Genomic DNA, 25866 nt, shown 5'->3' with positions numbered 1-25866 from the left:
AAACCGAGCAGGAACAACGTTTGTTCTGCGTTTTAGACAATACAGAATTATCTCTGTGTTCAGCGAATTGTAAGACGAGCATCGGTGTCCAGCGCAGTAAAGGCAGGTAGCAACTGTACTTACCGCTAGCAGTCCTGCTAACCAATAGCCAGCTTGCTTGCTAGCGATCTGAAATTATTGAGACAGTTCAGTTAGACAAGGTTTGCGGGCGAAACGCTCGTCGCTATTTTGCGACATGGAATTTGTCGTTAGGTTTTTGCTTAACTCGCATGGAAAGTATAGTTCTCTGTTTACTGATATTGCTTTGTTTGCCCATCTAATCATACTGTAGGGTTACTGTACAAGGCAGATGTTGGCTCATGGCACGTTATGCTGCTCAGGGATGTCCGTTTTCTGTTGGTCACTATCACCACCCATTCAGAAACGTCCTAACGCGTGAACGTGCCGTCTAAAATTGATAAAACTAACATAGAGAGCTACATTTTCACAAGCTAAACCAGACTTTCCAGTTTGGTTCCTGAAGTCAACGTCATCTTGTAACATTAATGTATGTTAACGAAAGGCTGTATTCATCGTGCAATGCAGCGTTAGTGTAAGCGATCACTGTGGCATCATGCCATATTATGGTGAATTAAATCCCAGGTACTGTTTGCGAATGAATTTAAAGACTACGCCCAGATGAACGAACGGCGCGTGCATACACGTGAACGAGTGGAATATGGTTAGAGGAGCCGAAGGGGTAAGACGCGTTCACGGCGAATCTACCTCAACCCCGGACCTGCTCTGACCGCTTGTAATTGAAAGGATGCCAAGCAGTGGTCTTACATTCGCGAACGATCCAATTCTTTTCAATGGAGCCGTTCTTTATATAGTTGTGCCCACATTTCACTGCCTGCTCTAAATCCACTCCACTCTCCTTTACGCGGACAGTGAGAAGCAGCCAGTGACAAGGGGTAGACACTGTCGCGTTAGGATCCTTAAAGGCGGAATGAGTAGGATTTGTCGGTTGCTGTTTGTAAACACCATTCAAAGTTGGCCCCTCCTCTCAGGCTCAATTAGTACGAGAGAGAGCATGAATAGAAAACAGAAGATATGGTTGGAGTGAAAGTTATCAGTCGGTTACATGTGCAGAACAATCTGACAGAGTGGATCTATGAGAAGAAGACTATAAGACCAGAGAACTAAAGGTCCTCTAGTACTAAGACAAAGAATGGACCACACCTTAACATTTAATTCTATCTGCCTATCTGCCCCCCCCCCCCAAAAAAATCCATCTCTCTTCAAAGAGCCGTTATTCCCATCACTACACGACAATATTTCTGTTAGACTCAGACCAAAGGAGGAAGCCAGTGAGAACGCTACTCCCATCACTAATGCCAAGTAAACACTGCCGTGCAAATGTCAGGCCAGGCCACGGTATCACTCGGTGCGAAAGAAGTCCTGATGCGAAGCAGATGGCGAGAGGAGAGGAGAAAATGTCACAATATCCCAATGCAGGTCTGGGTAGGTGACATCACATGTGACATTTTCAAACCCACCATTCCAATACCGGTGTGCACCATTTTGCTACGGTTTCCGAGTTCAATGAGTGCAACAGTCTTTAAGGTACTTTTTTTTCTTGTTTGGTGGGTGTTACCAAATCAACAGAGATGTGTATATAAACCCCACCATATTAATATGTTTTATTTATTTTTTTTAAATTTTTTTTAATACAGCGCACAGACACTCAGCAGGTTTAATTTGGCTTCTCTCATCTAAATGTCTTGGCCAGTTGTGGAAAAGTTATTAGGGAGATTGAAGAGAGGTGAGCAGTTGAAGGCACTTCCCTAAAATGACCCCAGATGTTCCACGATGAGGGGCAGCACTATGAGGCATTCATCCTGGGCTCAGGGTGTCAGTGGAGGAAATAATGCAATCATAATTAAGCCCTGCAAATTGATTTACCTTCTGGTTAGAGTGCAGGGAGTTCTAGTGATGAATAGACCTGCGGGTCCTAAGCTAAACAGCGCCAAAGTAGTCTGGAAGGACTTAGTTACCGGCAAATTAAGCTTGACTGACTTTCCAAATGTTCAGTTTAAAGCCTATAGAAAAATATCAAGACACGTACAGTCGAAAGGGCTCGCTGACAGACGCAAAGCCTAATAGACAGGGTGTAATTCAAGTTTGTTTTAGTCATGATTTCAATTTAGTTTCGAGAAACGTGGCCCTTGCCTTGAACCGCAGAATGAAAACATGTTGCCAAGCTCCACAACCACTGGCTCCACAAATGACAACAAAGTATCCCTGTCCACTGTGTAAACTCCTCTGGAAGTTTACCAAGGCTATGACTAACCCAGACGATGACCTTAACCCTGAGGCAATATCATAGCCTGCCCTGAACCATTCAGCCCTGGACTACACGGCCCGTTACCAGGGCAACAGGTCACCACAAAGGCAAACCTGCCAGGTGTTGCCATTCAGCTCTTTTCCCTGTGAGGGTTTCCAAAGATGCCGTGCAGACCAACTGCCGCTCTTGTGTGTTTTGTGTGTTGTAGCCAAAGTCATTGTTGTGCACAATGCACAATGTCTATCTGTGGGACTTGGTAGACCAGTATTGTTTATTTAGAGAGTGAGGGAGACTATAAAGGCTAGCCAATCTGTTCCATCTTGGCAAGCAATTTATTGCTTTATCAGGGTAAGGAGAGGGCAGGATTATGGATTATTTATGCCCGGCTTGCTATGTGAGGTCACTCTAATTGGCTATGCTATGTTGTCGGTCAGCACATGCAGACATGCAAATTTGGGGGCAGTCTGAGCAGCTGCGTTGGGGCTGTGCTACTCCCACGCACCAGATCTCACACCTCCCCTCTCCTGTGTGCCACTGCAGACCAGCCATTCCTCTTGGTCCTCTCCGATGGCTGGGGTGTTCAGAGCAAACATCACAGTGTGAGTTTTGATGGCGTGTCTTTTCAATAATGAGCCCATTTTCACCTCACAGTGAGAATAATTTTGTCTCTTCTCTAATTTTGTTTATCTGTGTCTGTGTTCTGGTGTGCTGTCTGACTGTCTCTCTGCAATTCTCCTTTCCCCTTTTCAATCTCTGCTTCCTACTTCCTTTTTCTTTTTGTATCACATTTCATTCACTTGCCTCTCATATTTCATTCTCCGAGCATTTCACTCAGCAAGATGCAGTGGTGGGGGTTTTAAAGTTCTCATACACCATTGGTCTGCAAAACTGAACGCCATCCTCATGTTTCATTGTCAAGGACACCTCCGTACTTATTCATATCAGATTAATAAAAAAAAAAAAAAAACACAAAGATCAATTCAATTTTATTCAATTTTGTTTTATTTATACAGCGAAAACAATTAAATTGTCTCCGGGTGCTTTATTGAAGCCCTCTGGAGCATGCATGACAGTGGTAAGGAAAAAGTCTCTTACACAGAACCTTAAACAGAACCTCAGCTTGGAGCATCTGCTTAGAGCTGGCTGGGTAGAGAGGTAGAGATAGAAAAAGATAGGAGAAGAAAGAGAGGGGAGAGAATCAGAAACATGGCAGATGAATTCATACACGTATCAGGATAAGCATGCTAGCATACATGTGGTAAATGTATATGATACTTACAAACATAAGATGGTATACATGATACATATAAGAATGATAGTGGATAAGATGGAATGAGAGCATTCAATGACTGTAGAACAGCTTAGTGGGTAAACAGTGTGCTTGCAAGGGTAATTAGAGCATTGAAACAGAAAACTGTCGATGGTGGCAATTATTTACATTACGGGTAAATAGGCTAGCACAGAGTATGTAGCTGCTCCATGAGCGGGATGAAATTAATGTATAGCAGTGTGGTGGGGACGGGTAGGTGTAGGCAGAGGGTGTCTGCAAGTAGATCAGGTGGAGAAACTACAGCAGCATCCCAAAGCGGAGACAGTCTAGGAGGGGAAGAAACCAGCACCCACTGTCCTTCCCTTGCGCCAGGTCACTACTGAAACACTCTGTGCCTGCACCAACTCAGAATGTAGCAGATTCTGGAATGGGTCAACATAAAAATCGCCTCTTCATCCCTCAGCCCAACCAAGCTTGCGAGAAACCTGGTTGTCATGATTCATGACCACCTACCCTTCTCTGATCATGTTGTGTCTGTCTCCTGGCCGTGCTGCTTTGCACTATACAACATAACACAAATCAGGCCATACCTGACTCAGTATGCCACCCAACTCTTGGTACAGGCCATGGTTATCTCGTCTCGACTGCTGCAATGCCCTCTTAGCCCTCCCAGCATGCACAGTGAAACCCTTACAGATGGTCCAGAATACACCAGCGCGTCTGTGTTCCTGCACACAAGGCAATCTCAGTCCAGACTGTTCACGTTTGTGGTTCCCCAATGGAGGAACGAGCTCCAAAATGCTATTAAGCAGGGGCGTCCCTCTATCGTCAAGACTCTTTTGAAGACTAATCTCTTCCGAGAGCACCTCCTTTCCTAACACCTGTCACACCCAACTTGCACTTACTGTGCACTTCGGTACCTACTTAGTACTTAGTGTTTACTACAAGGTCTCCTAACTTCCTGAAGTTTGATTGTTGTTCCTTGCGATGTCGCCAAATGAGTAAACGTAAAATGTAAATGGATTTGGCCCTGATGTAGCCTCTCACTGTGAAAAGGCAGGGTCACCTCGCAACCGTGGTGAAGGTAGATGATTATCTGGTGACTGCCGTCATGCTCCGTGGCTTCGAGAGCGCTCCACCGTAAACAGAGAAGATGACCCGGCCGGGATTATCCCTCAAGCCGAGCCTCGGAGGCCTAATATGTTAATGTGTAATGCCATTATGTCTCACCCGATGACCCAGTGTGACTCCGACACAGTTTTCATAGCAGCAGCTGCTGCGCACTCATTTGGAGCGGGCGTGTTTTTAAAAAGGTTTTGTTTTTTCCAGGGCTGTCTCAGATGAGGTGTGTTCAACTAGTTAGAGATCGCTAGCGCAGTCGCTTTAAGAGACACACATTGCACACAGACGCACACATACACACACACACACTCACACACACTCACTTCGCACGGTTCCTCTCAAACCGAGGACATCTTCCTCTTTTTTGGGAGTTCTTGTTGTTGCCATAGCAGCTTGTTATTGATTCACCTTTACTTGCTCAGAAAATTGAGCATTTCTTTGTAAATCCTTTTCCATTCTGCTAGTCTGTTTTGCTTGTTTCATTAATCTGTCTGCTTTTTTCAAATCATGTCTGTAAGTGTTTAATGTGAACATTTGTAAGAGTCTAATTTCCATATTGTCAATTATCATCGGCTTTGTGCACTCCCCAAGCTTGCACATATTTGCTTTACAGGGCTTGAAGGACTTATCTAATTAATTTCACCAACAAATACACACATTGAGATTAACACAGAAATTAATGTGCTCCGCTCCACATATAAACAAACACTGGTGTCTGGGCCGACAAAATTAGAGAAGATTGGGGCTATTTAGGATGCTGTGTGTGTGTGTGTGTGTGAGAGAGAGTGAGTGTGTGTGTCAGTGTGTGTATGAGAGACAGTGAGTGTGTGTGTCTGTGCCTGTGTGTATGTGTGTGTGTGCTTGAAAAAGAATCTAGAAAACAGGTTTTAAGGAAGACTGTTAAGTCTGACTCTGATTCTTGACTCATTGACCTTTGGCCTCTCTCTAACATCCCACCCCCCCCCACACACACACGCAAGCACACACACACACACACACACACACACACACACACACACACACACACACACACACACACACACACACACACACACAGAGACACACCTTCAGGTGGGTTCCATCAACTGTCGGACGGCAGCTCTTATCTCTCTGACCAGAGGGAGCCTGCATGCCCAATTTTCCTTCCCACAGTCCCTCAGGACTTCACTCAGCTGGTCCAGCAGACAGAGTTGAAAGGGCTCTGTGTGTGTGTGTGTGTGTGTGTGTGTGTGTGTGTGTGTGTGTGTGTGTGTGTGTGAAATGGACTTTATGGGGTCTGTCTAGTACATTTTTTGCTCTTCTGTTGCATTCCTCTGGGCTGTATTTAATTACTTGTCAGTGTCACTTTGCCAGTGCTAATAGAAGTGTCTGTAATGAAGGGGCTGGAGGTTTGTTGAGGGAGAGGTGGGGAGAGAGATGGGGTGGAAGAATGAGTGAAGGAGGGGAATGAGCATAAAAACAGAGGATAGAGAAAGAGTGAGAGAACTGTGGAGAGGTGATAAGAAGGTAGGAGAGAGAGGGAGAAGGGGGGGGGGGGAGTGTGGGAGAAATATAAATACAGACCGCACATTAGTAGCTAGCATATGGCACGTTTATTGAGGCACCACTCTACGTTAGCCGGGCTAGCGTCTCTTTGTGTTCTTTGCTTTTCTGGAGTGACTGGTCTGTGGTTTTGGCTCTGCATCGATGGGGATGATACTGAATCCTTAGACAACAACAAGATTAAATTAGCCCCACAGGTTAGCCCACAGACCCCTACCTCAACCATCCACTGGCAGTATGACACATTAGCACTCTGTGTATGCAAACAAATGCTATCACAGGACTTCTGAGGTGTGTGTTTAGTGCTGTTAGTTGTGAAGCATTTGCGTTGTTTAACTGGAGGATGCAGTGTTCTCCTGCAGTTTCTTTTGTTGTCTTGAGAGAACCAGGCGAGACCCTTGAATGCATATAGTGACTTGGAGATGGAGCGAGTGCTTTGAGCTAAACCGCTTTCCCATTTACTGCTTTCTCTGGGTCATTTGTCAGGAGCAGCCGTAAGCGGCACCAGTGAGGCCTCGCCTGGCCAGTGGACCTGACGGTGGGGTTGTGAGAGACAGCTGGTCCCGTCAGCACAACTGTTTTCATGAGGCAGAAAACAAGAGACAAAGAGATTACATATGTTCTTTGTCCTTTTTTTCCCCCCGTCGTACCTGCAGTTACAAGAGTAACAAGAGGATGGATGATCAAAGGTGTTTCTCCCTCCTTTTTGTGTAAAGAAGTAGGAATTATCAAGGCATGATTGTAGCCATTGGCCATTTGATTTGACATCCGTTGTGATCCGTTGTTTCCTTGAGCTGATTAACAGGCATTTTATCTGTGAGTGCTGAGATAGGCAACCCAGATGGTAGGTAAGTAACGGCCTGTATGGTTGATTGTTATGTGATGACCTAAACCAGTGACCAGTTTGTTGTATTTCAGTTTGACCCATTTCTATTTATTGAACTACTTGCATTGCGTTGTAGATGTTTTTCGGACATGATCTGCTGTCTCACCTCAGTCGGCGTCGTGACAATGTAATGACATTGCTTATTATGGTCTAGATATTACCCTCCACTTTGATGTTCATAGGGTCCTTGTGGTATTCAGTTTAGGAAGTGATCTCATGAAAATGGAGGACAGGGGAGAAAAAAAAGCATTCATTAAGTATTAATCAGCATTGTTTCTGTGGTATGTCTGTGATGGCTGTGTGCTTATAAATGAGAGACCCCTAGTGTACGGTTGTCAGAACAGTCCCCTCGTTATGCTAATATTTGTCTGTGTACACTGCGTGTTGCCTTTGGCATCAGTCTGCTGAGGCATGTGTGTGGCAGCCTATGTGACACTCTGAGGGGAGTGGGTTATGCACAGGGACCTCTGGCAGGCAGAGAGAGCCATTTTGTCGGAGTTGCCCATGGATTAGTGGTAAGGGACGGCACTTCTTGTTCCAGCGGACTCCTGGCCTGTCGGCTTCGATGGTGCGTTCCTCCGATGCCCTCTGATTCGATCTGATGGCTCTTTCACTCCCCCCCCACCCCCCCCCCCCCTCACGCTCCCTCTCTCCTGCTCTCTCACTCACGTGTGCTGTCTTGCTCTTTTGCTCTGGAGCTCTCCTTCTCCCTCTCTCTCTGTTGCTCTCCCTTTTTCTATCCTCTCCTTCTCCCTCTTCCTCTTTCCGCCCCTCATTCCGACTCTTCTTCATCTCTGCCTCTCTCTCTCCGGCTCTCCTCCTCCTGGACCTTTCTCAACCCCTCACCTTCTCTCCCCATCTCTCGCTCTCTCACTCTCTCAATCCCCCTCTTTTTTTTTATTCTGTCTCTCTCATCTCTCTCTCCCTTCCTCTCTCACTCATTCTCTCCTCCTCTTTCTTTTTCGGTTTCTCTCTCTTCCTCCCTCTCTCAGTCCAACAGCCCCCCCCCCCCCCCCCGCTCCTCGTCTCAGAGGAGTGCTGCTCACTTGCTGGCTCCATGACACTGGGAATCTTCACGGAGACGTCTCGCTCATCGCGATCCATTTCATGTTCGTCTGAAGCATCTGCAGGTGTGCTCTCCTGGGGGAGCACAGCGGGCCACAGACCCGAGGGCAGGCCAAGTTCACGCTTCACAGCCCTTTTATCCAATCGCAAGGGAGGAGAGAGAGGGGTGGGGGGGAGACAGGAAGAGAGAGAGAGGGAGGAGAGGTGGTGGGTGTGGGGGGAGTGAGGTGATTGAGAGAAGCACAGTTGTGATGGAGAGACATAGGGCGAGAGAGAGAGAGAGAGAGAGAGAGAGAGAGGGAGAGAGAGAGAGAGAGAGCACAAGCACACTGTGCAGTTTACACAATCATGATTACAGTAGCGCACCAATAACAGCACGCTGCTATCTGACATGTTAGTGAATTGCTAACAAATAGCTGTGTATACAATGACTTGATCTTATCTTCTGGTTTTTGGGATGACCTCAAAGTCTCAGTAATGTTCAACAAAATGAACATATATATATATATATATATATATATATATAATGCAGAAGAGGAAGTTGCCAGATTCTGCTCACACAGGTGTTTAAAACAGTATTGGGATTTTTAGAGAGGGTTGAAAGAATAGTGCTAAGCATGACCTCGGTCATCTTCCCTGGTTGCTCATCTTTGCTTTTAGCTGTATTGTCTTCAAACCAGATGCCACGTGTGTGACCTCAAAGACCCTGATGTCTAAGGGTTGCTGAGAGGATATGTTAGCATCAGACTAGTTTCTTACACTTGCTGTTTTTTGAGATCCTGATGCTTCCTGCCTTTCTAATAGAGTGATCTACACCAGGAATAGCATGACTGGTGAATACCAACACCCTCTACTTCCTTGCTTTCATGAAGGATTCTCTCCAGTAGCTTTTTTGTCTGTCTGAAAGTCTTAATTGTATTTCTGTCCATGATTAGTTAATTAGTGACGAACCGAAAAGCTGGTGTAGGTATGGATTTTGTGTATGTGTTTGTGTGTGTGTGTGTGTGTGTGTTTGTGTGTGTGTGTCTTCAGTTGGCGATTGTTTCAGTCTGGTGTGTGAGCCTTACAATTAATCTCTGTCATGTGTGCGGGAGCTTGCATCTATCTACAGCAGCAATTTTATCCCTCTCTGGAGCGCCTTGTGAGACAGCCAGCAGCCCGTCGTTGTCCTTCACCTTCAACCTTCAGACCATCCCCGGTAACTCGGCCCCTGGTATCTGTGTCTCTGTCGTGACGTCTTGCTCTGAAACTAAACCCCCTCGACCTTTGCTGTGTCTTTCTCTCACCCCAAATTTGTCCCTAGTCGTGACTTTTGGGACGAGATGAACCAGCGATGATAAAAAGAACAGAACTGGATGCAACAGGGATGGAAAGAAAGCCCTCACTCTCTCTCTCTCTCTCTCTCTCTCTCTCTCTCTCTCTCTCTCTCTCTCCCCCCCTATAGTTGAGATGAATGTTGGGCCAGTGATTTCTTATCCTCTGTAACGGAGCACACTGCTACAGAATATCTCCTTTAACTGTCCGACATCTGTTTCCCCCGTTGCGGACTGCCAGACACTGACATGATCCCCCCTCGACGGACAGCCGTTCCTCAGTCCGAGTAGCGGGGACTCACTGATTTAGTGCTCTGGAGCGAGAGCAGGGCAGGTCAGCCAAGAGGAACAGCCAATCAGGACACCCCAATGGTGCAAACCTTCTGGTCATGGACCGTGCATCTCTCCCCAGACACGCTAAATGCCTTTCTCACTGCAATGTGCAGCAGGGCTGACTGAACTCTAGCGTGTTGATGGGAACTCCTGACCAGTCTTGCACTTATCAAAAGCATGGCCATGTTATCCAACGTCACATCTTGTGATACCACCTTGCATGTTTGTTCACGTTGAAGAGATTCAAACTTGAACAATTTGACAACAAGTTGAACAAATTTTGCTAGTTATCATGGCCTCCGTGTTTTTGCTAGAAATCAAATGCTCTGGCTAGTGATTCCATCTGTATGGTTTTGCTAGTGACCCTGCCTTATACTTTTTTGGCAATGACCTAGCTTGTTTTTCTTTTAGAGTGATCCTACCTTGCCCTTTTAACTGTCCCATGTCTGGATTCTTGGTCCTATCTACCAATCTCAGGCCCGTGTCCGCTTTCATTCTGAAATGGAAAGGCCAGGATATATAGTCTGAGGAATTCTCCTCTGAGATCCGCCCTTGGAAGAGCAGAGATAGAGTTTATGGCCTTAAATGCCGTTTTAATGGCATTACTCGATGATCAGCAAAGGTCACCACCTCATTGCATTAGCAGGGAACATCACTGGGTTTACATTAACGGCGAATGCTGCTTTGTCTTGTGAGCTGTAAACAAGTCTTGAATCCTGAGCCCTCTCCCTGGCCAAGGCCTCTGCTCCATGTGCTAATGTGTTCATCAACGAGTGAAGAGCGGCTGGCCGAACTGCATTGCCTCCTTATTCTGGCAGTGTGCATGTGCGAGTGTGGGTGGATGAGTAGGTGTTTGTATTTGTAGGTATGTATGTGTGTGAGTGTGTGTTTGTATTCTGTTTGTGTGCTGAGGCCTCAGGGGGGATCGAGATGGAAGGGCCTCCTTGATTATACCTGTGTGTTGCCAAGTATGTGTGTGCGTGTGTGTGAGAGAGCGAGAGTGTGTGTGTGTGTTTTGCATTCTGTACCACCTGGTCATGATAAGCGAAGAGAGTACATATGACAAGAGACAGTGAATTCCTGTCTGTAATTCCTGTGTGTGTGTGTGTGTGTGTGTGTGTGTGTGTGTGTGTGTGTGTGTGTGTGTGTGTATGTATGTGTGGTTGTTTACGAACCACTCACCAACCCACCTTGAATGAATGAATGAGTGAGTGAGTGAGTGAGTGAGTGAGGTGAGTAAGGTGAGTGAGGTGACACACACACACAGACACACACACACACACAGACACACACACACACACACATACAGACACACACACACACACACACACACACACACACACACACACACACACACACATACACACACACACACACACACACAGACACACACACACACACACACACACACACACACACACACACACACATACACACACACACACACACACACACAGACACACACACACACACACACACACACACACACACACACACACACACAGACACACACACACACACACACACAGACACACACACACACACACACACACACACACACACACACCCTGTGGAGTAGGGCCCAGCTGGAGTCCCTTAGTTGGGTGTGTGGATGCCAGCACACACCTGTATTATTGATGAGTCTCACACTTGGCGGTACAGGGCAGTGGGAGGGGAGGAGAGGAGAGTGGAAGGAAAGGAAGAGGAGAAGAAAGGAGAGTGGAATGTCAGGGAAGGAATATGGAGAGATGGATAGATAAGGAGGCAGAGAAGGGTGGAGAGAAAAGGAGAGGAGCGTGGGGAAGAGGAGTACAAAGGAGAGGAGAGGGGAGGGGTGGGGGGAAGACGAGAGGAATGGACTGGAAGAAGAGGAGGAAGAGAATGTGAGTAGAAGCCCATCAAGCGTGTACACACCAGAAATGGCCGACCATAGCCACAGAGTGCTGTTGTGGCTGCCTCCCAGTCAGCCAGGGGACAAACCTGATTATACGCATCATTCATGTGGACACAAAGGTGATTTGTTTAAGTGAGTTGGGTCAGGTGTGAGTCCTATTAACCTGGCGCTGCCAGTGCACATCTTGGCTCAGTTCTTTGAGAGCCTGCAATTGAGATGAGCCTCTGGTCCCAGATATTCTGGTCCTTCAGTCATCGAGCTTCAGGGGAGTCGGTTAAGTTGATAAGAGAAGTCTGTGTTGTCAAAATCATCAACACAGGAAGTGAGTCATGTTAAATTGTCATTGGTCAAAGGCTGAATCAATCATTTTAGATATCATTCTTGACCTCTTAACATTACTGGTCCAAAGAAGACTCAAATCTACAGACCAAAATGAATGCAGTGAAATGTCTGGGCAGGCAGGCAGGCAGCTTGGAGGGCCTTGTAAGGGGTTGTTGTGGTTGTTCCTGGTACGTTAGATATTTAATCCTGCGCTGACTTTAACAGAACGACAGTTCTGATATAAAGACAGGTGACTGGATAGCCTACTAGCTGGCTAGCTTGCTAATTAGCTTGTTAGTTCAATCTGTTACAATATTTCCACACGCCATGCCACGCCCTGCTGGCATGTATCAGCAAGGTTAAGCATTTCAAACATCTTCCTGTCTACCGTCTGTCTCTACTTTCGGATTGTCTTTCTCTTTTTTGTTCCTTTCTTTCTTTCCCTCTTTCTGTCTTTGTCCCCCCTCTCTCTTTCCCCATCTCTCTCCATCTCTTCCCTCCTCTCTTTATTCACATTAACAATGGAAACACCCATCCAATGGACTGGTTTGACTGCAGACAGGCCCTGCAGCTTATTGACATCCTGTGTTTGTGTTTTGTGTGTGAGTGTGTGTGTGTGTGTGTGTTTACATAAAAAGCAGTGTGTGTGTTACCTGTTTCTGCCTCGGGGTGTGTCATCTTGAAGCGAGGCACAGATGTGCTGCTGTTTTTGATGTGTTTACACTGGCTCATCTAAACCGAAACGCCCTGTTTTGTGTTCTGGGCTGTGAAAGAACTATTGTTGCCTTGGCAACATTTCTAAAAGCGTTTCTGAGAGCATTGATTCCCTTCATGTTTACATACTGTTTTTGGTGTTATACACACCACCATTACAATTACAGTGTTCGCTGAATCTTCTAGTCAGTTTAATGAAGGTGAAGGGGAGAAGTAGCTTATCGTGTATTAGTTCTTCATGGTTAAGGTATCAAAAGTAATGGCTTAAGAATAGTGTCATATTTCACATAATTAATAGTAATTCAAAATAGTTCAAAAACACTTCACACTGATAGGCATGGGGCAAATGTGGTGTGGATATTTACACCCAGAAGAGAGAAGCAGGTAGGTGGGTAGGTTGTGAAATTGCGTTTTCTGCGTAGAGAGGCAGTCCCCGAGTCACCAGAAGCTGATGGTGTCACGATGTGACAGGTAGCTCGCAAGTCAATTCACCCATTTTCAGCAGAAACTGTGCGTCAGCCCAGCAGGCCTGCATGGATCCTCTTTCACAGCCCCCACTCCCTTGACTTTGGATAAGACTCCCGGAGAAAGGCTTTGTGTGTGTGTGTGTGTGTGTGTGTGTGTGAGAGTGTGTTTTTGTGTTTGTGAAGGGCGGGGGCCATGAGTGTGCTTTTATCTCTGTAAGAATCTCGGTGCTCAGCAGCATCTGGTGTTTGTGCCAGGAGATTGGATGGGTTGATGGGGAGTTAAGAGAAGCTAAGATGCTAACAATTGGGAGCTGAAAAGACCAAAGAGTCATAATGCCCTTGCTAAGCAGCAACAACAGAGCTGAGAGATATATTGACTCCTCCGATGCAAAAATATAATATTCTTGTTGATCACAATATGAAGTACACTGCAGCAAAGACATTTTCACTGTTGTATTGATCAACATTCTGTTTATTTAGTAATATACATCAATAATTTTATGAGATCACTGAGGCAAGATCACTTCTTAATGCCTGGACTTATTTCTTACATGGATGCTTTCCAATCAATACCATAACTCCTTCGGTTACAAATAAGTTGGTGCTTGGAGCGAAAATAGTATCAATATGGGGCTATTTCTTTGGATCATGTGATTCAAGATTGGAAATGCTGTATGATGTATGGGGCGTGTTCTGAGGTATGTGAGATTGTTTAACCAGACATTGCCTTAATCCACGTCTCGTAAGGCTTTAATTGTCATTCCTGGCCGCCACCACACACGTCTCGGCCAGAGTCACTGAGTGTGACTAAGCAGGATCACGAGATTCCCATCCGTTTTTATCAAGCTCTTGAACGTCTCCGCGCTCACCCGGGTGAGGCTGTCCTGAACAAATACGGATTGTATACAGGGCCGCTCGGAGAAAGGGCTTCATTACACAAATAATCAATCACAGCTCCTTCGCCCCCCCGAGTTCGCTAATCACACGTATTTATCATGTTCTTTTTCTGATGGAATTTCTTTATTCTCTCCCTCAATGTTCCCGGTTGTGTTTTTTACCCTCGCCCTGGCTGCCTGACTCAGAATAAGGAGTGATCCAATGCAATAATGCAGAGTCTATTGGTATCACAATGGTAGAGTTTGTAAGGGATGAAGGGAGAAGAGGTGGGGTGGTGTTTGGCTGCTGTCTCTACAATGCTGCAGAGATTTACTACAGGTTTTGTTCAGACTTGTGAATTGACTCTCACAGAGCATTGGAGTGTGTCTCTTTGTGTGTGTGCGTGTTAAGGTGTGTGCGCGTGTGCAGATGTATTTGTGTGTCTAGGGGTGTGTGTTATGTCTTTGGAAAGTTTATGTCTGCGTTTGCGTGTCCCTGCACAAATTGTTGTCTGATAAGTGGAAGAGGAGGAGGGGTGGAGAAGAACTTAAGAATCCCTAACTGTCTTTGCTCTCCACGGGCTGATAAATTATGATGTCGTTAGAGCGTGGCAGCTTCCTGGAATCGGTTTTAAACCTCTGCCCCTCCCCAAACCCAACTCAATCCCACCCCTCCCCATCCAAATGTAACCCTCACTCCTCTTTCCCCAACACACCCCACCCCCAGCCCACTACCCCCAACCCCCCCTGGGCTCCTGGCTGATGGTAATGGGGAGAGGCAGTCATTCCGGTTTAACGGCAGGCGCAGGTGGCTCCAGTGACGCCTCAAACCATGTGGTCCTCCTCAGGCCCAAAGGACGATGAGAGAGCTAGAGTGGGAGAGAGGAGAGGAGGATACAGATCAGGGTTTCAGTCGTTAATGACTGTTTTTTGCTTGGTAAAATGTGTAAAAAAAAAAACTTTTCAAACATGAAAAACTTGCTGGTCAAAATGTCCGACTGGGCTACACTGGCTAAAATTGCCTGTGTTCTGCCCATGTCAAACGTGTCCGCAGAGAGGGGCTTCTGTCTGCAGAGTCTAATTAAGACGGCCCTTTGAAGTCATTTGGAGGAAGAGAGCGTGACATTGCTTATGCGCATAGCAAGCTGCAAAGACACATCGGACACATTTGTTTACAAGTTGGCAGCAGAGGGGGGAAAAAAAGTTACCTGTAGGCTACATGTGATGCCATGTAGGCCAAGCCTTTTAAAAGAGGATACAGATGTTACAGGTTACAGATGTTTCGTTGTAGCCTACATTTAAAAAGCTAATGTTGAGGTTTTGTTTGTTCCAGTTGTGACTTTTGCTTAATCTTTACTGTTCATGAAATAGTCAAGCTGATTTGAGGGCATTTTCATTCTTTTGTTAAACTGCATGTACTTTATATCTGTGTTTGTAACATGGGCTATTTTTGAAATGTGACCGGTAAGTTTCACATTTTTCAATTCATTCGGGACACTAGAATGACAAGAAAAAAATCTTAATGCCTGAGGCAGATAGGACTGAATGGAGAAGGAAGCCAACGAAGAAAGAGAGAGATAGTGACAGAAAGATAGTGAGGAGGAGGAAGACAGAGCGAGAGAGAAAGAGACTCCTGATATCATAAGGAGAGAAAGGGAGGCTCCTCCTGAAATAAAGAGAGAGAGAGAGAGAGAGACTCCTGATATCATAAGGAGAGAAAGGGAGGCTCCTCCTGAAATAAAGACAGAGCGAGAGAGAGAGAGACTCCTGATATCATAAGGAGAGAAAGGGAGGTTCCTCCTAAAATAAAGAGAGAGAGAAAGAGAGAGAGAGAGAGAGAGAGAGAGAGAAGGGTGGACTAGAAAGGTAGCTTGTGAGGTCAGTGGGACATTCCATCAGTGTGGTTCATCACCATAAGGGACTGAGATGGACAATGTCAGGTCTGTGCCACTGCAGGCTATTTGGAACATGCCATAAATCATACTATTGTAAAGACTATGAATACGTCTGAATTTGCAGACATTACTTGTGTCTGCTCTGTGAAAACAAGACTTGTGATTGGTCTCATTGCTAAGCAGAAGAAGCTAACTTCTGAATTTTTGATAAGGAATTAAATCACTTTTAGTGGCATGCACCCAAACAAATGTGTGTAAGAGAGGGCGTTTGTCTGCTTGTGTGTCTGAGACCCAGTGCCACTCTGTGGTGTGTGTGTGTGTGTGTGTGTGTGTTACAAGAAAGGAAATGACTGTGTTCGTCTGTCTGGATGTGAGATACACAGTGACTGTATAGTGCCAGTCTCTGTGTATACCTGTGTGCAAGACAGAGTGTGTTTTGTGCTTGTGTTTGTGTGTGCTTATACACTATAGCAACAGAGGAGGCTCCTTCAGGCAATCAAATGTTTGTGTGTGTGTGTCTCGAACGGGTTCTGTAAAACCCCATCATAAACAGACAGCCCCTGGGCTTGCAGACACACACGGATCTAATAAAAACAGACATGGCGAGCAGAGCACCACTGTGTGTGTGTTTTGAGCCCAAGCGCTGAGAACACACAGAGCTGAACCTGGAGCTCCTTAGCCAGCCTCCCCAGCTCGAGGCCCCAGGCTTGATAACATCTGGTGTGGTCGATCTCCGCTCAAAGACGGCCTTCTTCTCCTGCCCTGCCTGCAGCCTGTCTTCCCTCCGTCTCCAGCAGGGAGCCACGCTCTGGTGGCCATCCAGTCGTGAGGAGAGAGGAGGTGGTTCTGACGAGGTTAAATACACAACTCCCTTCTCGTGAACCCTGACTGGTTCACTGACTCATTACAGTGCTCTGTTAAAATTTTTACGGCGGTTATTATAAGTCTTGACTTTGTTGGACATGATCTCACTGGCAGAAGTGGTTTTATGTCCTGGTAAATCAACATTCCATCGCACCTGATTGGTACATTCTACTCCGCACGTTCTGCTCCACACAAGTCATGAACTGAAGTGATATTGGGTAACTTAGTAGTAATCAGGACATTTCATCGTGTTGCATGATCATTAGGCAGCCACAGCAATTCCACCTCGCTCCAAACAAGCTGTGCATTGTGTCTCCATCAGTTCTGAGCGACCAGCTGTTCGAGTGCTGTCCCACGCCTAGCACTCCAGTGGCTGTTAAGTCGTATGAACAAGGAGCGGATGTTTTTCCCCCCTGGTGTTACCTTCCCACGCTTTCTGTGTGTGCAGATGAGCGCTATGCTTGCCAGCTTCTTCTGACAGGAATTTGCTCATCCCTGGGATGCAGAGGTGAGAGTAAGGGAGTGCCTGAGAGTCATCTGGGCTCTGAGAGTCATCTGGGCTCTGCTACTACTCATTTTCCCTGCGAGACACGACTGGCCATGCTTTCTTGAGCATAGTTTTAAAAACAGTCACTTCGAGTCAGAGTGATGAGATATTTACAAGCACCTGAAGAATATAAGGAGGCTTGTAAAACCCAATCTGCAGATCCTTACTCAAGCATTTGTTTTTGTTTCACACCACCAGAAACACAACATTCCACCCATTCCTACATATCTGCTAGGTCTAGGCAAGACGTAGACGAAGTGAGGATCCTTGACCTGTGATGGTTTAAAGGCTTGTTAACCTCAGCTACAACTCAGCAGAGACAAATGTTTTGTCTCTGATCTCTTGTTGAATAACCAGGAGCTCCAGGGGATGAGCTGAGTGTGACGTGTGATAGAAAGTGATGGGAACTCGAGTAAGGTCACAGGCTCTGTGCCCAGGGAGACTGAAATACAACCCAAATCTCTCAACGCCGCTGTTAGTCAGTTTGGATGAAAGTTTCACTAGTTTTCTAACTAAATGTTCCTCAGGGTTAGGCAACTGAAGGACCCGATTTACCTCACATTAGCATGTTGTGCAGCGCTGTTGTTTGCAATGTCAGGCTAGGAGTAAGCCCACACACTAGACTGGCAATTGAAGAGGAGGATAAAAGGGGCCCTGGGCAAACATGTTCTCGCATTAGCTCCTGCAGTGCAACAGCAGGGGCCAAAGGCCCAGGAGGAGGCAAAGGTGCTTGATGTGACAGCCATGATAAGAGAGGTTACAGGTTTCCTTTCTTTTTCGCTTTCTCTCCAACGGAAGTCCATTTTTAACTGTGGCTGATAAAGAAATGTCATTGCTTTTGTGGGTGTTCTCCTTCCCACCCATGTTTGCTCGCTCACTCGTTCACTCACTTGCCGGCTCCCTCCCTCCCTCGTCCTCTTTTCTCTCCATTTCATCCCTTCCTCTTCGCTGTCGGTGAGTTTGGTGTCCTTGGTGAGGGCACAAGGCCTTCCACTGTTTCAGCACAAGACAACAGCTAAAAATATTCTCCACCCCTCTGGCCTCGCATCCAGCACTCAGCGTGGGAGTGGGAAGAGAGAGAACAGGGGAGAGAGCGAGGGAAGGAAGGATCAAGGGAGGAAAAGAGAACAAGGGAGAGAGAGAGAGAGGGAGCGTGAGTGAAAGACAGTGAGGGTGGGACTTGGAGAGAGACAGACAGAGAGAGAGAGAGGTTGTATTCTCTCCTCTGGGCTACCTCTGAAATCTGCGGGGGCATACTGCTCTTCCAGTACAGTACATCTACCAACCCCTCTCCTACTGATGGTGTGAGGTCTCCCTCAATGGTCCCTCAGCATCACAGACATCAGCAGGATAGTTCAGATTTGGCAGATCAGTTCCAGTCGGCTCCCCTCTGGAATAGGCCTGGAACACTGCTGATGACGATTTTAGTGGAGGAACAATCTCTTCAGCTAAAGTATGTTAGCAGTCGTGTTATGCAAGCACGGAAATAACCAGCCCAGTGGAGATGATTCAGGCTAGTTGTGATGCACTTGTCATCTCTTGACGTTCATTGAATCAGTCAGTACTGCATGTTCGTGTCATTTTTGTGAAATGTTATTTTCCTTCGAACACTTCTCTCCTGCCTTCAGAAGCTGCTTTCACATTCCTTTCACAGAATTACATTTGCACCTCACACGCTTGACTGATTTTAACTGCCTTCATTAAAATGAAGACACTTTTGTCTTGATGCTTGATCTCCCAGAATAGAAAAACCCACAAAAAAAACTCAGCTGTTCCATATTGATTCCATGATCAGTCCTGTCTCGGATGTTGGAAGTCAGACAGTCAGGCGTGATATCCTGAGTTATAGCCACGCCAAAGAGTGGATGAGTCCGGCCCCAGCCAGGGAGAAGGAAGAGCCTAGGGGAAGGTGGGCAGGTAATGAGCTCTTAATTGACTTGAAACAGGAGCGGCTCCCTCTTTCCCACTCCAATTCTGCTCCATAGCTGGCGAGAGCACTTGTCGGGGGGGGGGAGATGCAACCCACACATCCCAGAGGTCAGGTGCTTTTAAAATCTGTTCTATAATCTAAAGACAGAGACTAGACCGAAATAGAGGTCATTTTTTGTAACTTCAGAATAGACACTTGGAGGCTCTCTGATGCAGTAGTGTCTGTTTCCTTCCTCGTTCCTCCCACAACAGAGACTCCCCCAACTGTCAAGTTGCCAAAATGTGTCCTGTGAGGACACACCATATGTTACCTCATTTTCATCTTACCTCTCTACTCAGCAGGTGATCACAGTAGACATTGATTAGGCTAAATGGGGTACGCAGATTTATTCTTGAGTCCACTGTCCTTGAGTCTTGAGAAAGGTTGAATACTTGAATACTTATTTAATTCCTTTTGTTGTTCTTTTTTGTCCTATTCTCATTTTGGTGCAAATACAATCCAGATTAGTTAATAAATGAAAAGCATGTTGACGACCTTGAATCTGGCAAATGAATGTGCTACGGCTGCATTGGTAAGAAGGGGTTTGCACTTGTCCATTCTCAGCACGCATTCCTTGTGTGTCAGCCAGCTGGAACTTCTCCGCCTGCCAACAGCTTATGAGTCAGCACACAGTAGCCTTTTGACTCTCAAGAGTACTTGGGGGGCTCTGGGCTATGTCCTCCATTTTGTCCTGGTTAGGGCGATGCTGCTGTACGCTTTCAGTGAAAGATGACACTGAGCGGCACACCATTAAACAATATCAACGAGAAGCCCCCTGCCCTGGCCTCTAAGATCACAGCCACAAATCCTGAGGAGGAAAGGGAAGGTCAGATAAAACCATAAAACGGCTACCCTAAAGCTTCTGGGGGGCACAAAAGCAACAGATTAGATTTAGCGGTCAGTCACATTTTAGTTTAGTGAACAAACATTTGTTTTTACATGCTTGCAAGTTTGTTGTGTTGTGCTTGTTAAATATTTGGGGAATGAAGGATGAATCATCAGTTTGTAGTAATAGTACGTGTCGTAAATTGTTCAGTTATTGTCTTGCAGCTCCTATGGGCTATCTTACTATGTGCATATTAGATTAGATTAGATTAGATTAGATTCAACTTTATTGTCATTGCACAGAGTACAAGTACTGAGGCAACGAAATGCAGTTAGCATCTAACCAGAAGTGCAAAAGCAGAAGAGTGCAGAGTTACTGCTGTGCATATGCTCTGTCATGAATTATTTTGACAATTGTTAGTAATTGGTGGTAATTCATCTTATACTATTGGTAAGTGTGAAGGTACAATTTTTCTTTGCCATTTTGAATCTGGGTATTTGTTTACAAGTGTTACAGCAGATTGTCTCCCCACCCCCTAAAAGGCTCACGGCAGCTTTCCTTGACACAAGCAAGACTGTTGACTCCGTCAGGTTTGAGCTGCCATCCTCGAACAGGTCCTGAGGCGCTCTTTGATGCCTGTCTCTTCTACCCAAAGAAACAGCTTCCCTGCCTCCCAAAGCAACCCAACCCTCCACCCGCACCTCAAAACATCTTTCTGGAGCGGGTACTCCTGTCAGAATGCTAACACGCCTTCACAGTCAGGCAAGACAAGCTCCTGACCTCCTGTCTGTGACGACCCCCACACCCCCCCTTGCCTTGCCAATGACAGGCATAGAGGCTTCCCACCTAGTCCCACAGGGCTAGCTGTGAAATTGCAATTTTCCACCCGGGTGGTGCAGGGACGTGTAATTGATGTAATGAGAAGGAATTTAGAGGATGGGGCTAGCTATTGGCTCTTAGAGGGAATAGCTCTTTTTAAAGCACCACGTTATCAGCTTGCCTTTATCTTGCTGGATGAGTTGGAAATATGATCTGCAAATAACTGCCTTCCTCTCCAAGTGCATCATTGTAACTGTATATGGTGTCTGAATAATATGGATCAATGGGTTTATTGACAGAAGTCCTTGAGATGCACATATGCTTTGTTGCTTCTATTACGTAAAAACCTTTGTTTCAGATTATGCAGGTATTCCTTTGAAAACAGCTGTCACTGACGCAACTAAATATGACAGTTGAAAAAGAATAGTTACGTAACTAACAGAATAATGGTTAAATCCGCTTATGTAATTATATTAGACCATTTTACAAATGTATGATTGATATTCCCTAGAGTACTAAGCCTTTTATTGTGTTCATATATAACTAAAAAGTACATAAGAAACTGTTGTTTCTAATTTTGAAGACCTCCTGCATTAGTTTGTGTTTTCGTGCCCAGCCTGCTGTATGCCGAGTTTAGTGCTGAAAGGATTTGCATGTGATGACAGGTGCCACATGCCACAGGGGCCAAGAGGAGAGTTGTGACTTACTTTAGTGGGTGTCCTGTCTAGTCTTATTGTCCCCCCCCCCCCACCAAACCAGAGTCTGGATGACTTCTTTGTGGAGACATAATTGAGTTTGCCTCCTGTATCATTTTCTGTCTTGCTATGTCACCAAGCTTTGGAGCAAAACAAGGACAAGTGTTCAGAATTTTTCTGTGGCGTGTATTTTCTGAAGGGGACAGGATTAACACTGCCAAGTGACTTAGCAGCGCTTACTCTGTAGTGGCAGGCTTTCTCAAGGGCTTTAGAATCACCCCCCAGCCTCAGACACACACGGCTTGGTCGATTCAGCACAGCCGACTTTAATGTGCCTCCTCAGCAGTGGATGATAAACTTGATGATAAACCAGACTGCCATTTTTATTCAGCTTTCTTGCTGGGAGCTGTTTTTCCTGGAAATGGCGTCAATGTGTAGAAACTCTGCAGGCACACAAATCGTGTTGATTTAGGGAGATGGTGAGTTCTGCTCCAGTCCTGATCCATGTCCCTGTCTACCAGCGCCAGGAAAGCACAGATGTAGCACTGGGCTCACGCTGTGCACCAAGAACAAGGGGTCCGAGGTTGAGGATGAGCTGAACCAGGGAGTTAAACTCAAGAACAAATACCCCCGGGGGGTTTAAGACCATTGGATGAGGGAGATTAAATGGACCAGCGGACAGATATTTGAGGTCTGGGCCGTGTGTGTCTGTACCTAGCTCTATTCTTTCACTGGTTCTGTCTTAGTGTACGGGGCAGACTGCTAAGAGGATGTTTGGGTCAGTCAGGGTCAAGAACCCAAGGAGCGTGCCAAGATAGCAGCTGATTCTCAGTCGGATCTGGCCCCAGTCTGGCATAGGTCCATGCCAAATCAGGGTTGTACTCTTACCAGACTGTGCAGCTACATGGGTGGGCAACCCGGTTTAGCCTCTTCTCTGCTTAGCCTTTCCTCACCCAGCCCAGATCCAAGTAGCAGTGAATCTGGCACTTCTGCTGCCAGGGGTGTGAGCAACTCCAATAAGGGATGGACCTGCTTGATGCAGACACAACTCTTTGACAGACAGTCCCTTGCCTTCCTGCCCTAACGCCCAGGGTTAGTGACCTCTTTAAGACCCCCCTGGCATTGTCCCAGCAGCTCCACAGGGCAAGGCGGAGCAGATAAGGGAGCTTTTAAATGAATGAGAGATGAAGTTGGTGTGTGTAAGGGGGGGGGGGGGTTGAGTGGAGGGAGGATGAGTGGAGGGAGGATGGTGGCTCAAGGCAACAAATGGAATGATTTTCTTCCCTTCCTTTTTTCACTGAAGAAGAGATGACAAATGGAACTGTCCAGAGGGACCCTGGGCACTGAGTGGTAGTCCTGTGGGGAACATTTTCGTTCCTGCTGTATTTGGCCGAATCTCTCGGAGCCTGACTGCCATTTCACATAAAGCAGTGGGACTTGATGTCATTTGTGCCTAATTTCCTGACAAACGTTTCGTTGCTCTGTCACCGGATCGAGAACTTAGTCAGCGTGGCTAGAAAAAAACATTCAATCTGGTTGTAGAACCATCCATGGTTATGTAAACTGTTGGGGATTTGTCCCCCACAAAAACCTCCCATTGTGTTTTTCATAGGTTACAGATGATCCTTATCTGTTGTCTATTTTTGGGAGAAGTGATTATGTCTTGGTAATTAATCTGGGATCTGTCTCTGTGTACCTGAAGCCCCACAGAAACACACCGCATACTTCACTTTGCCTGTTGAGCCTGCAGCACCTCGAAGCGTCTGCTCCTCAGAGGATCTTACCATCCATCTTCCCTCCTGCCATCATCTTGTAATCAAGATTTATCTGCTGTGAGGCAGATGGTTGTCCTTACTGCCACCTCCCCCACCGTCCTCTACAACCCCCCTCCCCCCTTCAGTATCCTGAGCCTTGCCCCTGCATGTGTCTAGACTGGCGTTATCCCCGTCCACGATACAACACCCTCTACCACCCCTCTCCTCCCTACCCTATCCCAGCTCTCACACACACACACACTCCTTACCCTCCCCCACCTTACGAAGCCCTTCTGGGCCCCATGGGATTGGGGTCATCCATCTAGGAGCTCTGGAGCACTTGCCCCCAGCTAAAAGTAGTAAAACCCACAGATGGGATTCTTTTTTTTTGTTTTTTTCCTTTTTTGTCAAATTGTATTTTGGGAAGCCCTCCTGAGAAACCGACCACTCAGGCCACATGCAACCACAGATGGCCTTCAGTGGCGTTAGCTGGGTCCTTGTTTTTTTTTTTTTTTACCAAGAGCCACCAGCATGTCATGACATGATTGGCCTCATTGATGGTTTTGTTTGGGGAAATCTGCTTTTAAGGCAACCTCAAGTCACGAGCCCTCTCTGACAGAAAGGACCCTGGAGGGGGTGGCAGGGAGGGGTGTTGGGGTGCTTGATCAGAGAGGATCATGTTGATGCTCGCTCTCCCCCTCCACTGCAGGTCAATAGGGACGCGTCTGCATTGTTCTGGAAAATGAATCTCCTGTGTTGGATCTGGTCAGCGTGTCTTGGCCACAGGTCGCCCATTTACAGTAGGCCCATGCTGAGGCTTATTATCTGCATTGTTGCGTGCCATTACACCTCATTACTGGCTCGCTCCGGACAACACAAAGACCTCAGTGAAGCCAGACAGGACTTCCACACAAGCCTGTCTATTCATGCTCCAAACTCGGCACCCCAGGCCTTACGAGGCCTTTGAAACTCACCCTTGTCACAATAAGCAAAACGGGGGTCTGGTTTTTCATGTTTTACATCTGTCGGACTGTCAGGAATGTGTGTCGCCATCACCTAGTTGGAAACAAGAGCCCAGGTCCTGTGTCTGTTGAAATGTATGGCATTCATGATATATGATGAATGGGTTACCTGAAGCAACTCTGACACAATAGTTACCGATGGTGAAAAAAAAGCAACAGTTCCATATGGATTTCCTCTTTCAGCTGTTGATTACATACCCTTCTTACTGGCTTTGTTTGGTCTTGTGTGTTGAGATTACTCGGTCAGGCATAACAAAAAAAACAGTCTTGGGTTCCATTATGTGCAAAGCCCAGTAGCATACACCTAGGCCACTGTCGCTATGGCAGCACAACATGCGGATATGGTTGCTGAGCGGATCTGAAATTTGAGCAGACTAACATGGATACACACACACACACACACACACACATACACACACACACACACACACACACACAGACACACCCAGAGACACACACACACACACACACACACACACACACACACAGACACACCCAGAGACACACACACACACACACACACACACACACACACACACACACACACACACACAGACACACACACACACACACACACACACACACACACACATACACACTCCACCTCCCAACACAAACAAGCTTTGGGTGTGTTACTTCAAGCTCCTGACACTTGCCCTGTGTTTGAAAGTGTGTGTTTTTGTGTGTGTGTGAGGTGTGTTGTATACGTTTTGAATGTTTGTCTTTGTGGTTCCTTATGGCTCTGGCATAGTGTGTGTGTGTACGAGCATTTGCCTCTGCTCCTGTGTGTGTGTGTGTGTGTGTGTGTGTGTGTGTGTGTGTGTGTGTGTGTGTGTGTGTCTGTGTGTGACTATTAGCCTTCATCATCACTTTCTTCTCTCCTGCTCTCTCTCACAGAGCACTCTTCCAATCCTGCTCTCAATCTTGCTCTTGCTGCCTGAATCTCTCCTCCTCTACGTTGTGCTCTTCAGATAATGGCCGTTTTGTTCCAAAAGCTCTGCTGGCCTATGACGGGGATCTGCATACATGACCCATCTTGTATTCTCTTTGCCTCTCTCTATATATATCTTTCTTTCTCTCTCTCGCTCTCTCGCTCGTATTCTCTTATTCCCGCTGTCCAACTTTCTCTCTCTCTCTCTCTTTCAATTTTTCTTTCATTTTCCCTCTTCCTTCTGTCTCGCTATCTCTCTCCATCTGTCTCTCTTCCCCTCCTCTTTTTCTCCCTCCCTCTCTCTCTCTCTCTCTCTCTCTCTCCCTGTCTCTCTCTCTCTCTCGCTCTCTCTCTCTCTCTCTCCCTGTCTCTCAGCCCCTGCAAAGAGAGTCAGTGAGCGTCCATCAGCCTCCCAA

General features: G+C 46.5%; 1 protein-coding gene across 4 annotated transcripts in view; it reads left to right on the top strand.

Annotated features, from left to right (window-relative positions):
- tanc2a (tetratricopeptide repeat, ankyrin repeat and coiled-coil containing 2a) overlaps positions 1-25866 on the top strand; it is a 218282-nt gene that overhangs the window by 551 nt on the left and 191865 nt on the right. The window lies entirely within an intron of this gene.

The sequence above is a fragment of the Clupea harengus genome, chromosome 1 (genome assembly GCF_900700415.2).
Source record: "Clupea harengus chromosome 1, Ch_v2.0.2, whole genome shotgun sequence".
In the NCBI taxonomy this organism is placed as follows: Eukaryota; Metazoa; Chordata; class Actinopteri; order Clupeiformes; family Clupeidae; genus Clupea; species Clupea harengus.
The sequence above is the reverse complement of the archived record's forward strand: the minus strand, read 5'-3'. Positions and strand labels throughout refer to the sequence as shown.